General features: G+C 42.9%; 1 pseudogene; it reads right to left on the reverse strand.

Annotated features, from left to right (window-relative positions):
• Positions 1-7986: 7986 nt before the first annotated feature.
• Positions 7987-8194, reverse strand: LOC138643660 (U2 spliceosomal RNA; annotated as a pseudogene).
• Positions 8195-14154: the final 5960 nt, after the last annotated feature.

Below are 14154 nucleotides of genomic sequence, written 5' to 3' on the forward strand. Positions count from 1 at the left end.
CTTTAGGAAGGCAAAGTTTGACCAGCTTAGAGATGCCCTTAATCTGGTAGACTGGGACAATATCCTCAGAAATAAGAATACAGATAATAAATGGGAAATGTTTAAGAACATCCTAAATAGGCACTGTAAGCGGTTTATACCTTGTGGGAATAAAAGGACTAGAAATAGGAAAAACCCAATGTGGCTAAACAAAGAAGTAAGACAGGCAATTAACAGTAAAAAGAAAGCATTTGCACTACTAAAGCAGGATGGCACCATTGAAGCTCTAAAAAACTATAGGGAGAAAAATACTTTATCTAAAAAACTAATTAAAGCTGCCAAAAAGGAAACAGAGAAGCACATTGCTAAGGAGAGTAAAACTAATCCCAAACTGTTCTTCAACTATATCAATAGTAAAAGAATAAAAACTGAAAATGTAGGCCCCTTAAAAAATAGTGAGGAAAGAATGGTTGTAGATGACGAGGAAAAAGCTAACATATTAAACACCTTCTTCTCCACGGTATTCACGGTGGAAAATGAAATGCTAGGTGAAATCCCAAGAAACAATGAAAACCCTATATTAAGGGTCACCAATCTAACCCAAGAAGAGGTGCGAAACCGGCTAAATAAGATTAAAATAGATAAATCTCCGGGTCCAGATGGCATACACCCACGAGTACTAAGAGAACTAAGTAATGTAATAGATAAACCATTATTTCTTATTTTTAGGGACTCTATAGCGACAGGGTCTGTTCCGCAGGACTGGCGCATAGCAAATGTGGTGCCAATATTCAAAAAGGGCTCTAAAAGTGAACCTGGAAATTATAGGCCAGGAAGTCTAACCTCTATTGTTGGTAAAATATTTGAAGGGTTTCTGAGGGATGTTATTCTGGATTATCTCAATGAGAATAACTCTTTAACTCCATATCAGCATGGGTTTATGAGAAATCGCTCCTGTCAAACCAATCTAATCAGTTTTTATGAAGAGGTAAGCTATAGGCTGGACCACGGTGAGTCATTGGACGTGGTATATCTCGATTTTTCCAAAGCGTTTGATACCGTGCCGCACAAGAGGTTGGTACACAAAATGAGAATGCTTGGTCTGGGGGAAAATGTGTGTAAATGGGTTAGTAACTGGCTTAGTGATAGAAAGCAGAGGGTGGTTATAAATGGTATAGTCTCTAACTGGGTCGCTGTGACCAGTGGGGTACCGCAGGGGTCAGTATTGGGACCTGTTCTCTTCAACATATTCATTAATGATCTGGTAGAAGGTTTACACAGTAAAATATCGATATTTGCAGATGATACAAAACTATGTAAAGCAGTTAATACAAGAGAAGATAGTATTCTGCTACAGATGGATCTGGATAAGTTGGAAACTTGGGCTGAAAGGTGGCAGATGAGGTTTAACAATGATAAATGTAAGGTTATACACATGGGAAGAAGGAATCAATATCACCATTACACACTGAATGGGAAACCACTGGGTAAATCTGACAGGGAGAAGGACTTGGGGATCCTAGTTAATGATAAACTTACCTGGAGCAGCCAGTGCCAGGCAGCAGCAGCCAAGGCAAACAGGATCATGGGGTGCATTAAAAGAGGTCTGGATACACATGATGAGAGCATTATACTGCCTCTGTACAAATCCCTAGTTAGACCGCACATGGAGTACTGTGTCCAGTTTTGGGCACCGGTGCTCAGGAAGGATATAATGGAACTAGAGAGAGTACAAAGGAGGGCAACAAAATTAATAAAGGGGATGGGAGAACTACAATACCCAGATAGATTAGCAAAATTAGGATTATTTAGTCTAGAAAAAAGACGACTGAGGGGAGATCTAATAACCATGTATAAGTATATAAGGGGACAATACAAATATCTCGCTGAGGATCTGTTTATACCAAGGAAGGTGACGGGCACAAGGGGGCATTCTTTGCGTCTGGAGGAGAGAAGGTTTTTCCACCAACATAGAAGAGGATTCTTTACTGTTAGGACAGTGAGAATCTGGAATTGCTTGCCTGAGGAGGTGGTGATGGCGAACTCAGTCGAGGGGTTCAAGAGAGGCCTGGATGTCTTCCTGGAGCAGAACAATATTGTATCATACAATTATTAGGTTCGGTAGAAGGACGTAGATCTGGGGATTTAGTATGATGGAATATAGGCTGAACTGGATGGACAAATGTCTTTTTTCGGCCTTACTAACTATGTTACTATGTTACTATTTGTCATACCATTCATACGTACCTTCTTCCATACTTTCTGCACATCATCCCCTCTCACCAATTTAAGATCTGGCAAGGACAGTCTGTGAGCTCGTCCAACAATAATGTCACATTCCATCTCTCTACACTCAATCATCTTATATACAGCTCTCTTCTTTTCTAACAATCTCACATCCACATCACACAGTTCATACTTCACTAAAAATTTGTAAACCCACACATACCACACAGGAACCTCAAAAGCCACTGGGCTCCTAAGATCTCTTTCACGCCATTTCAAACGAAACAAGAAATTTCCAAACAAAAACCTGCACATACATGCATACTTCCCATCCATCCTAATCACGCCTAATACAAACACCATAATATTGACGCCGAAAAATACATTCAAATTTGGGAAACCCAGTCCCCCCTTATCCAAACTCTTCATAACAATTTCTCTCCTTGCACGCTCCATACATGAACCCCAAAAAAAGACAAACAAAACCCTATTTAATCTTCTAATACACATGTAGCTTGGTGGAAAAACCATCGCAACATACAAAAAAATAGGTAACACAACACTCTTAATAACTAAAATGTTACCAAAAAACGTAAGATCCCTCAAACTCCAAAAATTTAACTTACGCTCCACTCTCTCTCACATCCACCCAGCTTTCCTCTCCATCCAATTTCTCTGAAAATTTCATACCCAAAACCATTATCGGTCCACTCACCACATTCACTCCAGCATCATCGCTCAGACTCCTCCCCCCAAAATTCTTACACTCACTCTTCTCCCAATTCACTTTAAAAGCAGATGCTCCACAAAAAATAGAAACCAACAACTTCACACGCCGTACCGAACACTCTGAATCACACAGCACACACACATCATCCATATAGCCACTCATCTTCCACTCTCTCCCCCCACACCCCCCCCCCGGTACTTGCACACCCCTAATCACCTTATCTTTTCTTAACAGACATAACAAAGGCTCAATTGCGCATATAAATACGATAGGGGACAAAGGGCACCCCTGCTGAACACCCGAAAATACATTTACTCTCCTCCCCACATTTCCATTCAACAACACACAACTATAAATGTTCTTATACAAACTTCTCACTCTCTCAACAAACTCAGAAGGAAAACCCATCTTCACCAACACACTAAACAAAAAACCATGCGCCAATCTATCATACGCCTTCTCAAAATCCAAACTCAACACATACACCCCCTTCTTACGATTCATGCAGTCCCACAAACAATCTCTCAACATACACAAACTTCCATGTATTCGTCTTCCAGACACCGCACAACATTGCTCCTCAACCACCACACTCCCAACCACGCCACGCATCCTGTTAGCCAAAAGTTTCGCATAAATCTTATAATCACAATTTAGCAATGTGATCGGCCTCCAATTTTTAAGATTTTTCAAATCACCTTTTTTTGGCAATAACACAACCACCCCTGCACGCATACCATTTGCCACCTCTGCATTCGCCCACATATACTTACATACATCCCCAAAATCCTTCCCAATCACATCCCAAATCACACAATAAAATTCCACCGGTAAACCATCCTCCCCCGGTGATTTATTCATCGTCATACTACACACCACCTTCCATACTTCTTCACCCGTCACATCACCCATCAAACTTTCCCTTTCAATATTATTCAAACTATTTTCCAAAACACTCAGCACCTCACTCTCCAAACCTTCATCCCTCCATTTCACAGCATACAAATCATCATAAAATTTTGCCACTTCCTCACACAAGTCCGCACCACTCACTTCATTTCCATCCATCCCATTCAAAACACTCATACTCTGTCTTTTCCCAAAAACTTTTTTAAAGAAAAAACACGAACACTTCTCATTCTTCTCCAAATTCTCTATCTTGGCCCTGTACACAATACTCCTCCCTCTTTCTAACAAAAAATCATTCACTTCTTTTTTCACTTTCACTAAATCTTCACTCACAATTATTAGGTTCTGTAGAAGGACGTAGATCTGGGTATTTATTATGATGGAATATAGGCTGAACTGGATGGACAAATGTCTTTTTTCGGCCTTACTAACTATGTTACTATGTTACTATGTTACATCCATCCCTCCGGCCCTCAACTTATACAACACACTCAATCTTGCATTTAAGAAAACAAACCTTTCTCTCTTTGCAGCCGCACACTTGTACCCGAGTTTTAAAAAAAAAAACTCTTGGTTTTCCATTTAACCCAATCCCACCATTCACACACATTTCTGAAATCACTCCTGCACCCACACCATTCTGCATAATGTCTTTCATACTCCTCTCTCACACCCTGTCCTTCCAGCAAAGTCACATTCAACTTCCACACACCTTTCCCAGCCACCTCATTAACATGCAAATCCAATTCACACTTCATACACACATGATCCGAAAAAACCACACTCTCCTGTGCATAACTAACAGGAATCAGATTTTTTGAAACAAAACAATAGTCCAATCTAGACGCCACCCTCCCACTGTCAGAAAAAAACGTATTTAACAACGGAGTTATCTTGCATGCACACTGCATATCCTTTAAACCAAAATCACTCACCATATCCATTAACACTTTCCCTGACACATCCACATTCACACTTCCCACATCACAGTTCATATCACCCACTATCACAACAGGTACTCTTCCTGGAATAAAAAACTTAATTTTTTCAAATAAAACTTAACGCTCCTGTTTTTCCACAGGAGCATATACATTAATAACACAAAAACGAACATTTCTAAATTCAAAATTTGCCAACACACACCTCCCAACCTCAATCACCATATAGTCACACAAATTCACATAATTTCCCTTCACCAAAAAACCCACACCATCATTTTTATTACAGGCACTCCCTGACCACACAGACGCACCATGAGGCCATTCACTCCCCTTCACATCATCCACAATCCCACACTCCTGCAGACAAAAAATTCCTGCATTTTGGGTTGCAAAAAAATCCAAAATGGCCGCCCGCCGCAACCTGTTTTTAAAAACCCTCACATTTTGTGATATGATTGCAAAACCCATAACATACACAGGAACAAAAATACTAAAAAAAAAACCTACAAACAGGACATTACACAACTTACATGGAAGGGAAAAAAACAAAAAAAAAAAAACAAAAAAAAAAACCACAATTTTTAAAGGCAACTGCTATATACATAAAAAAACACCTAGCTACTGAAACAATAGCACATAACTATGCAGTATCGCCACTGTCCTCCTCCACCATCTGCGCTGAGCAGCTTTCAGAGCCGCTGACCTCCATACACTCCTCCACACGTGTCTTCTTCCGCCCAACCTTCCTCTGGGGCGCTCCTCCTTCAGGAACCTCAAAATCATGGATTCCCCCACCACCCTCCCTGGGACACTTTCGACCTCCAGGCTCCTCTTCTGAGGAGAAAACACCAATGTTTCTTGGGTCAGATTCAGGATTCAAAGACTCAGCCATCTCCTCCACCTCAGAAATATCAAAGTCCATCAATGATCCCATCTCCTCAGCTTTGGTAACTGGGACCTCCATTTTTTTCTTATTTTTATTAGCCATAGCACGCTCTTCCTGCTTTGCAGCTCTCCAGAATAATTTGTCCTCCCGCTCCTCCTTCCTTCTTTCAGCCTCCTTGTCCTCCTGCCGCCTCTTCCACCGTCTCTCAATCATAGAGGGCGGAAGTACCTCAGCGCTTTGCTGCGCAGAAGCCTTGCTTTCCTCCCGCTTCCTCTCCTCCTCCCGTTTCTTGACCTCCTCCTCTCTCTTTTTTTCCTCCTCCTGCCTCCGCTCCTTCTCACGTTTCTTTTCTTCCTCCTCCCGCCTCTCCTCCTCTCTAGTCGACCTCCACAGCCCACCATATGGACAGTCCTTATACAGGTGCCCTGTATTACCACACCGGTCACACTCACATGGCATTGGACACTGAGCTGCCACATGGCCTTCTCTTTTGCAATTACGGCAAACCAAGCTCTTATCACACATGCTCTGCAAGTGCCCAAATTGGAAACACTTCCTGCAGTATAGAGGCTGCCCTGCATATGTCAGAAAGCCCCTATGACCCGCCACTGAAAAATTCGCCGGGGGGTGGGTGAAACCTCCCAAACAACTTGGGTCTTTCCTCAGTTTCACACGAAACACATACTTGCAGTTGAAAATGCCTAAGCAATTTTTCTGTTTCTCGGCACCCTTCACATATTCACAGTACCGAGCCAGGAACTGCTCCAGCAGAATTACTTCTGTATAAGGGTTATATACAGTAACCGTCACCACTTTTTCCATGAGCCCAAACAGAGGCTCCACCCGCACTCCCTCCAGGCATGGGTCACCATCATGACTTCGGAGCCACTCAAACACAGTTAGACAGCAAGGCTCACTCACAAAGGTAACATCATATGTACCTTGGTTATGAAATTCGTTGACGCTGAAAATATCAGTCCGATGAGCTCCAGCCTTTCCTTCCAGCAGGTCACGAACCACGTACACCACGTTGTTTTTGGCACCAACTTCCACGACCACACGAATCGTATTCTTGATGAACATCTTCAATCTTCTCTGCCGATACGAATATCGCAGTAACAAATTAGCAGCACGCTGCCAGGAAACACTCGCACCCCCTGACCGCGACACAAGATCGCAGCCAGAAGGCCGAGAAGCAATAGCCAGAAATGGTTTTGCACTTGTGCCGCACCAAGGCCTAACACTGATACCCTTTGGGGAGATGAGGCAAAAGATTGCCCTGAGGAGGACATTTTAGCAAACCGGACGCCTTCACAATGGCAGATCTGCTGTTTGTTCAAGCTGTGAGCCCCTCGTTTTTAATCTGCATAACCCCACCTATTGTAACCCTCCCCCCTCTTTATTCCAATGTGCACTACTGAGTTCCAGGATGAGGGCGAGAGGGAAATTCAAAAAACAAACAATCGAGCAGCTGTCTTCCCTTAGCTCTCCTGATGCCAGGTATAGACCCTGCTGCCTACCTATCACCATGCTGCCCGCCGCTGTTCCAGCAGCAGACTGAAGATGACTGCCACCACACTGCTTTTTATAGGCCAAGGGCCCATTGTGACACGTGAGGGTTCCAGCCCGTTGTGACACGTGAGGGTTCCGGACCATGGCCAAGGGCCCATTGTGACACGTGAGGGTTCCGGAACATGGCCAAGGGTCCATTGTGACACGTGAGGGTTCCGCGCGCAGATTCTATCTAATGCAGGCAGCGCACCTGGTTGCTAGAAAGCATTAGAATACTCACAGAGGTGGAGATAGCCAGCGTATTCAAGATGAGCACAGATGCAATTTTTCCTTTTTTTAAATACATATACACCAAATTTAAAAGTCAGTGGTCCACAAGAGGGAGACAATGTTTTACAAAAGAAATCATGCTGTCACAAACGTGGTACGTATGGCAGAACTACTGCTGGGTTACTTAAATTAAAACACTAAGTACTGATAGCAAGGGGCCATACCTTTGCAGACGATACATTTGCAACACTGTAACAAAGGCCAAATACGTGTCCACATCTTCACACGCCGGTTGCAACCAATAAAGAGAGATTGATTGATAGATTTCATATTGAACGCAATACAATGCTTGACATGCATAGGTGCAAACAATGCAATGCGCGCAAAATGTTGCAATTGGTCAAGTTAAATCTAGAAAAATGCATTTGGCATCTGAAATGTGCAACATTGACCCTGAAAAGAAGTCACATAATGGATTAAAACACAACGTGTGCTGATTTCCATTCAATCTGTATTTGGAAGCCATATCAGAGAAGGAGTGCACTGTTCCCGGAGAAGATACCGCAATAACGGGTCAATGCGTGGAGTGGACAGAGCAAGCTCTTTTTCCATCTCCCAAATCCATTTACTATAGGGTGTCCAATTAGGAGACGTATCAGATATTCAACTGATAAGAACAGATACTACACTTGATCTTGGGCGGCGACGACGACTATCATAGCCAAAAAGCCGAGAAGCCATAACCAGAAATGGTTTTGTACTTGTACATGTTTTTATGGATGCATCCTTCTTGCGTACGCCGCTGTCATGACAACGGCCACTTCCGGTTCATCCTGGCGCAAGGATTACGTTTTTTTGCAGCTGCATACACTTATGAGACCATCTGTTATATATAAAAAGGTACCTCCCCAACGTCTAACCACCCCTGGACGAAGCATTTCACTGCGAAACGCGCGTCGGGTGTGGTAGACTCCTGGTTCCTCTCCTGTACACGGGTAACACATGTCCTACGTATATATTCTGTAGGAAACAGGAACACATGGGCTGCAAAAAACGTATCAACCAAATACCCTGTTTTTTACATCTTTTACTAGCACTTGCGGATTACTGCAACATTTTTTCAAACTGAATGTTTTTGGTTTTACTATTCTCTTTTGTGTCTTCAGGTTTCTTGGTGGTGTGTGAACATGATCATACAGACTTGTTCACTGTGCAAGTAGCCCATGTGTTCCTGTTTCCATAATTGTTCTCTTGTGTCTACAAGACTGGGGAGTTCCACCACTCCTCTTGGGCTATCTGCACAAAAGCTGTTCTACCCTGTATGCACACATGGATTTTTTCCTCTCTGAACCCTGTTCACACAGGTTATATACAGATGATCAGGTTTTTAAATACATCAGATAGGGATTGCATACATTAGTTAGGACTGCTCTGATAAGGGTATACCGTGAAGATTGGTAGAGCAGCTTAGTATACATTTTTTGCAAAAAACGTATCAACCAAATACCCTGTTTTTTACATCTTTTACTAGCACTTGCGGATTACTGCAACATTTTTTCAAACTGAATGTTTTTGGTTTTACTATTCTCTTTTGTGTCTTCAGGTTTCTTGGTGGTGTGTGAACATGATCATACAGACTTGTTCACTGTGCAAGTAGCCCATGTGTTCCTGTTTCCATAATTGTTCTCTTGTGTCTACAAGACTGGGGAGTTCCACCACTCCTCTTGGGCTATCTGCACAAAAGCTGTTCTACCCTGTATGCACACATGGATTTTTTCCTCTCTGAACCCTGTTCACACAGGTTATATACAGATGATCAGGTTTTTAAATACATCAGATAGGGATTGCATACATTAGTTAGGACTGCTCTGATAAGGGTATACCGTGAAGATTGGTAGAGCAGCTTAGTATACATTTTTTGCAAAAAACGTATCAACCAAATACCCTGTTTTTTACATCTTTTACTAGCACTTGCGGATTACTGCAACATTTTTTCAAACTGAATGTTTTTGGTTTTACTATTCTCTTTTGTGTCTTCAGGTTTCTTGGTGGTGTGTGAACATGATCATACAGACTTGTTCACTGTGCAAGTAGCCCATGTGTTCCTGTTTCCATAATTGTTCTCTTGTGTCTACAAGACTGGGGAGTTCCACCACTCCTCTTGGGCTATCTGCACAAAAGCTGTTCTACCCTGTATGCACACATGGATTTTTTCCTCTCTGAACCCTGTTCACACAGGTTATATACAGATGATCAGGTTTTTAAATACATCAGATAGGGATTGCATACATTAGTTAGGACTGCTCTGATAAGGGTATACCGTGAAGATTGGTAGAGCAGCTTAGTATACATTTTTTGCAAAAAACGTATCAACCAAATACCCTGTTTTTTACATCTTTTACTAGCACTTGCGGATTACTGCAACATTTTTTCAAACTGAATGTTTTTGGTTTTACTATTCTCTTTTGTGTCTTCAGGTTTCTTGGTGGTGTGTGAACATGATCATACAGACTTGTTCACTGTGCAAGTAGCCCATGTGTTCCTGTTTCCATAATTGTTCTCTTGTGTCTACAAGACTGGGGAGTTCCACCACTCCTCTTGGGCTATCTGCACAAAAGCTGTTCTACCCTGTATGCACACATGGATTTTTTCCTCTCTGAACCCTGTTCACACAGGTTATATACAGATGATCAGGTTTTTAAATACATCAGATAGGGATTGCATACATTAGTTAGGACTGCTCTGATAAGGGTATACCGTGAAGATTGGTAGAGCAGCTTAGTATACATTTTTTGCAAAAAACGTATCAACCAAATACCCTGTTTTTTACATCTTTTACTAGCACTTGCGGATTACTGCAACATTTTTTCAAACTGAATGTTTTTGGTTTTACTATTCTCTTTTGTGTCTTCAGGTTTCTTGGTGGTGTGTGAACATGATCATACAGACTTGTTCACTGTGCAAGTAGCCCATGTGTTCCTGTTTCCATAATTGTTCTCTTGTGTCTACAAGACTGGGGAGTTCCACCACTCCTCTTGGGCTATCTGCACAAAAGCTGTTCTACCCTGTATGCACACATGGATTTTTTCCTCTCTGAACCCTGTTCACACAGGTTATATACAGATGATCAGGTTTTTAAATACATCAGATAGGGATTGCATACATTAGTTAGGACTGCTCTGATAAGGGTATACCGTGAAGATTGGTAGAGCAGCTTAGTATACATTTTTTGCAAAAAACGTATCAACCAAATACCCTGTTTTTTACATCTTTTACTAGCACTTGCGGATTACTGCAACATTTTTTCAAACTGAATGTTTTTGGTTTTACTATTCTCTTTTGTGTCTTCAGGTTTCTTGGTGGTGTGTGAACATGATCATACAGACTTGTTCACTGTGCAAGTAGCCCATGTGTTCCTGTTTCCATAATTGTTCTCTTGTGTCTACAAGACTGGGGAGTTCCACCACTCCTCTTGGGCTATCTGCACAAAAGCTGTTCTACCCTGTATGCACACATGGATTTTTTCCTCTCTGAACCCTGTTCACACAGGTTATATACAGATGATCAGGTTTTTAAATACATCAGATAGGGATTGCATACATTAGTTAGGACTGCTCTGATAAGGGTATACCGTGAAGATTGGTAGAGCAGCTTAGTATACATTTTTTGCAAAAAACGTATCAACCAAATACCCTGTTTTTTACATCTTTTACTAGCACTTGCGGATTACTGCAACATTTTTTCAAACTGAATGTTTTTGGTTTTACTATTCTCTTTTGTGTCTTCAGGTTTCTTGGTGGTGTGTGAACATGATCATACAGACTTGTTCACTGTGCAAGTAGCCCATGTGTTCCTGTTTCCATAATTGTTCTCTTGTGTCTACAAGACTGGGGAGTTCCACCACTCCTCTTGGGCTATCTGCACAAAAGCTGTTCTACCCTGTATGCACACATGGATTTTTTCCTCTCTGAACCCTGTTCACACAGGTTATATACAGATGATCAGGTTTTTAAATACATCAGATAGGGATTGCATACATTAGTTAGGACTAGAGTTGAGCGACCTTGACCTTTTTAGAGTCGAGCCGGGTTTTGCGAAACCCGACTATGTCCAAAGTCGGGTCGAGTGAAATCGGCCGATTATGACGTAAAGTCGGGATCGACCGAAACACGAAACCCAATGCAAGTCAATGGGGCAGCATAGTCGGCAGTGAGTGGGGGCCAGGAAAACACCTAGAGTGGCCATTTTAATGTCAAAACCATCCATTCTTCTTAATGAAGCTTGTCAAGCGTAATTTACCTTATAATAATTGGAAGGCATTTGAAATTGGGGGTCATTTGGCTAAAGTTGTGGGGGGTAGGGCTGGTTCAAGTAATTAGTGGGCCCAGGAAATCTGGACCACGTCACGGCAGTGGAGCAGGGAGAGGTAAGTATTTCAACTTTGCAAGTGCTGTGAACCTGAGCAAGCAGGGGGGGCCCACTCGTTGGCATTGGCACTGGCACAGGGCCCCTCAAAGTACAGCGGTGTGTTTGCACGGCGGGGGCGCCTCCCACCGGCAGCAACACTTTTGCGTACTATGAGAGGCCCTGTGCCAGTGACGTCGCCAACTAGTATTCCTCCCCCCACCTGATGAAGGAACCTGCACTTTCATCTGCACCTTCCTCTTTGTCCCCGTGTAAGGTGGTATGGTATGCGGGAAGAGCAACCTGACTTTCAGCAGGGTCACAATGTTGTTGTGTAGCGTGCACGGGGAATGTTGCGTTATGGGTCAATGTACCAGCAGACTCATCTATCACTGGCTGGGCAATGGGCACGATGAAGTGGAAACACAGATATAGGCCCAAAGAAGAAAGTGGGCTAAATGCAGTTCAAAATTGGTAACACAGGAATAACCAGGGGGCATTGCAGTGGAGGACAACTGGAATGAGAGGCTGACACAGAGAGTAGGGCCAAATCAGTAAGTAGTCGAAATGCAGTTCAAAATTGGCAACCGTAGTAAACAGGCGGCACAGCTTTGTTCAGTGGAGGAGAACAGCAAGGAGTGGCAGACACCGATAGTAGGCCCCAAACCAACTAGTACGCCAAATGCAGTTGTTCCATTTAACCACAATTTAATGAGAGCCTGAAGATAGAAGCTCAGGAAAGGCAACCTGGGGAACACCTTGGAGTGTAACACACCATCTCTCTCCACCCCATACCCATTTTGTATGGCCTAATGCAGTGTACTTTTCTACAACTACTAAACGAGAGTCGGAAGACCGAAGCAATGGCAAGGAAACCTGGGGAACACCTTAGAGTGTAACACACCCTCTCTCTACACCCCATACCCAATTTGAAGGCCTAATGCAGTGTAGTTTCCAAGAACTACTAAACGAGAGCCGGAAGATCGAAGCTCAGGAAAGGCAACCTGGGGAACACCTTGGAGTGTAACACACCCTCTCGCTACACCCCATACCCAATTTGAAGGCCTAATGCAGCGTAGTTTCCAACAACTACTAAACGAGAGCCGGAAGATCGAAGCTCAGGAAAGGCAACCTGGGGAACACCTTGGAGTGGAACACACCATCTCTCTACACCCCATACCCAATTTGAAGGCCTAATGCAGAGTAGTTTCCAAGAACTACTAAACGAGAGCCGGAAGATCGAAGCTCAGGAAAGGCAACCTGGGGAACACCTTGGAGTGTAACACAACGTCTCTCTACACGACGGAAGGGCTGATTCTTAGGAAGGAAGGCTGTTGGAAATAAGCATTGCGCGTCCGAGGGTGATTATATTCTTATTAGGTATATACTCACCCTCGGACGCGCCCTGCTTCTTTATTTGGAATGAATGTTTATTTGCAATGTGGTGTTGACTTTCTCTATTATTTTGGTAATTAATGATTTTATTATTTTCATTATTTTGCATCTTCTCGGCAATAATATAAAGAAGACGCGACAGGACAACACTCGGTGGATGCCATATGTGTGTTTTCAATTTAAAAAAACTTTCAGTTAACTACTTGCAGGAGAAAGTAATTGTAGCTGGTGGCCATTTTTAGTACTGTACCAGATTAGAGTTGTGTGTTTGTTTTTAATGTTAAAATGTCTGCATTTGATATCTCACCAGTATTTTCTTTTTTATAAGCAAAATACTTATTTTTATATTTTCTGATGTTGGTTCCAGGGGTACACGGCCAGCAGTGCCCTGGTCAGTGTAGTAGTAGTTGAAAGAATGGACCGCAGACAGGCATCGAAGGCCTAAAATAATAACACATGGCTGTAGGCAATTTTAAATTGGTTCCAGGGGTACACGGACAGCAGTGGTGTGGTCAGTGGAGGCCTAGTGGAAGGAGTGACCGCAGACAGGCATCGAAGGCCTAAAATAATAACACATGGCTGTAGGCAATTTTAAATTGGTTCCAGGGGTACACGGACAGCAGTGGTGTGGTCAGTGGAGGCCTAGTGGAAGGAGTGACCGCAGACAGGCATCGAAGGCCTAAAATAATAACACATGGCTGTAGGCAATTTTAAATTGGTTCCAGGGGTACACGGGCAGCAGTGACCTGGTCAGTGTAGTAGTAGTTGAAAGAATGGACCGCAGACAGGCATCGAAGGCCTAAAATAAAAAAATTGGGCTGGCTGTAGGCAATTTTAAATTGGTTCCAGGGGTACACGGCCAGCAGTGCCCTGGTCAGTGTAGTAGTAGTTGAAAGAATGGA

The sequence above is a fragment of the Ranitomeya imitator genome, chromosome 6, assembly GCF_032444005.1.
Source record: "Ranitomeya imitator isolate aRanImi1 chromosome 6, aRanImi1.pri, whole genome shotgun sequence".
Lineage (NCBI taxonomy): Eukaryota > Metazoa > Chordata > Amphibia > Anura > Dendrobatidae > Ranitomeya > Ranitomeya imitator.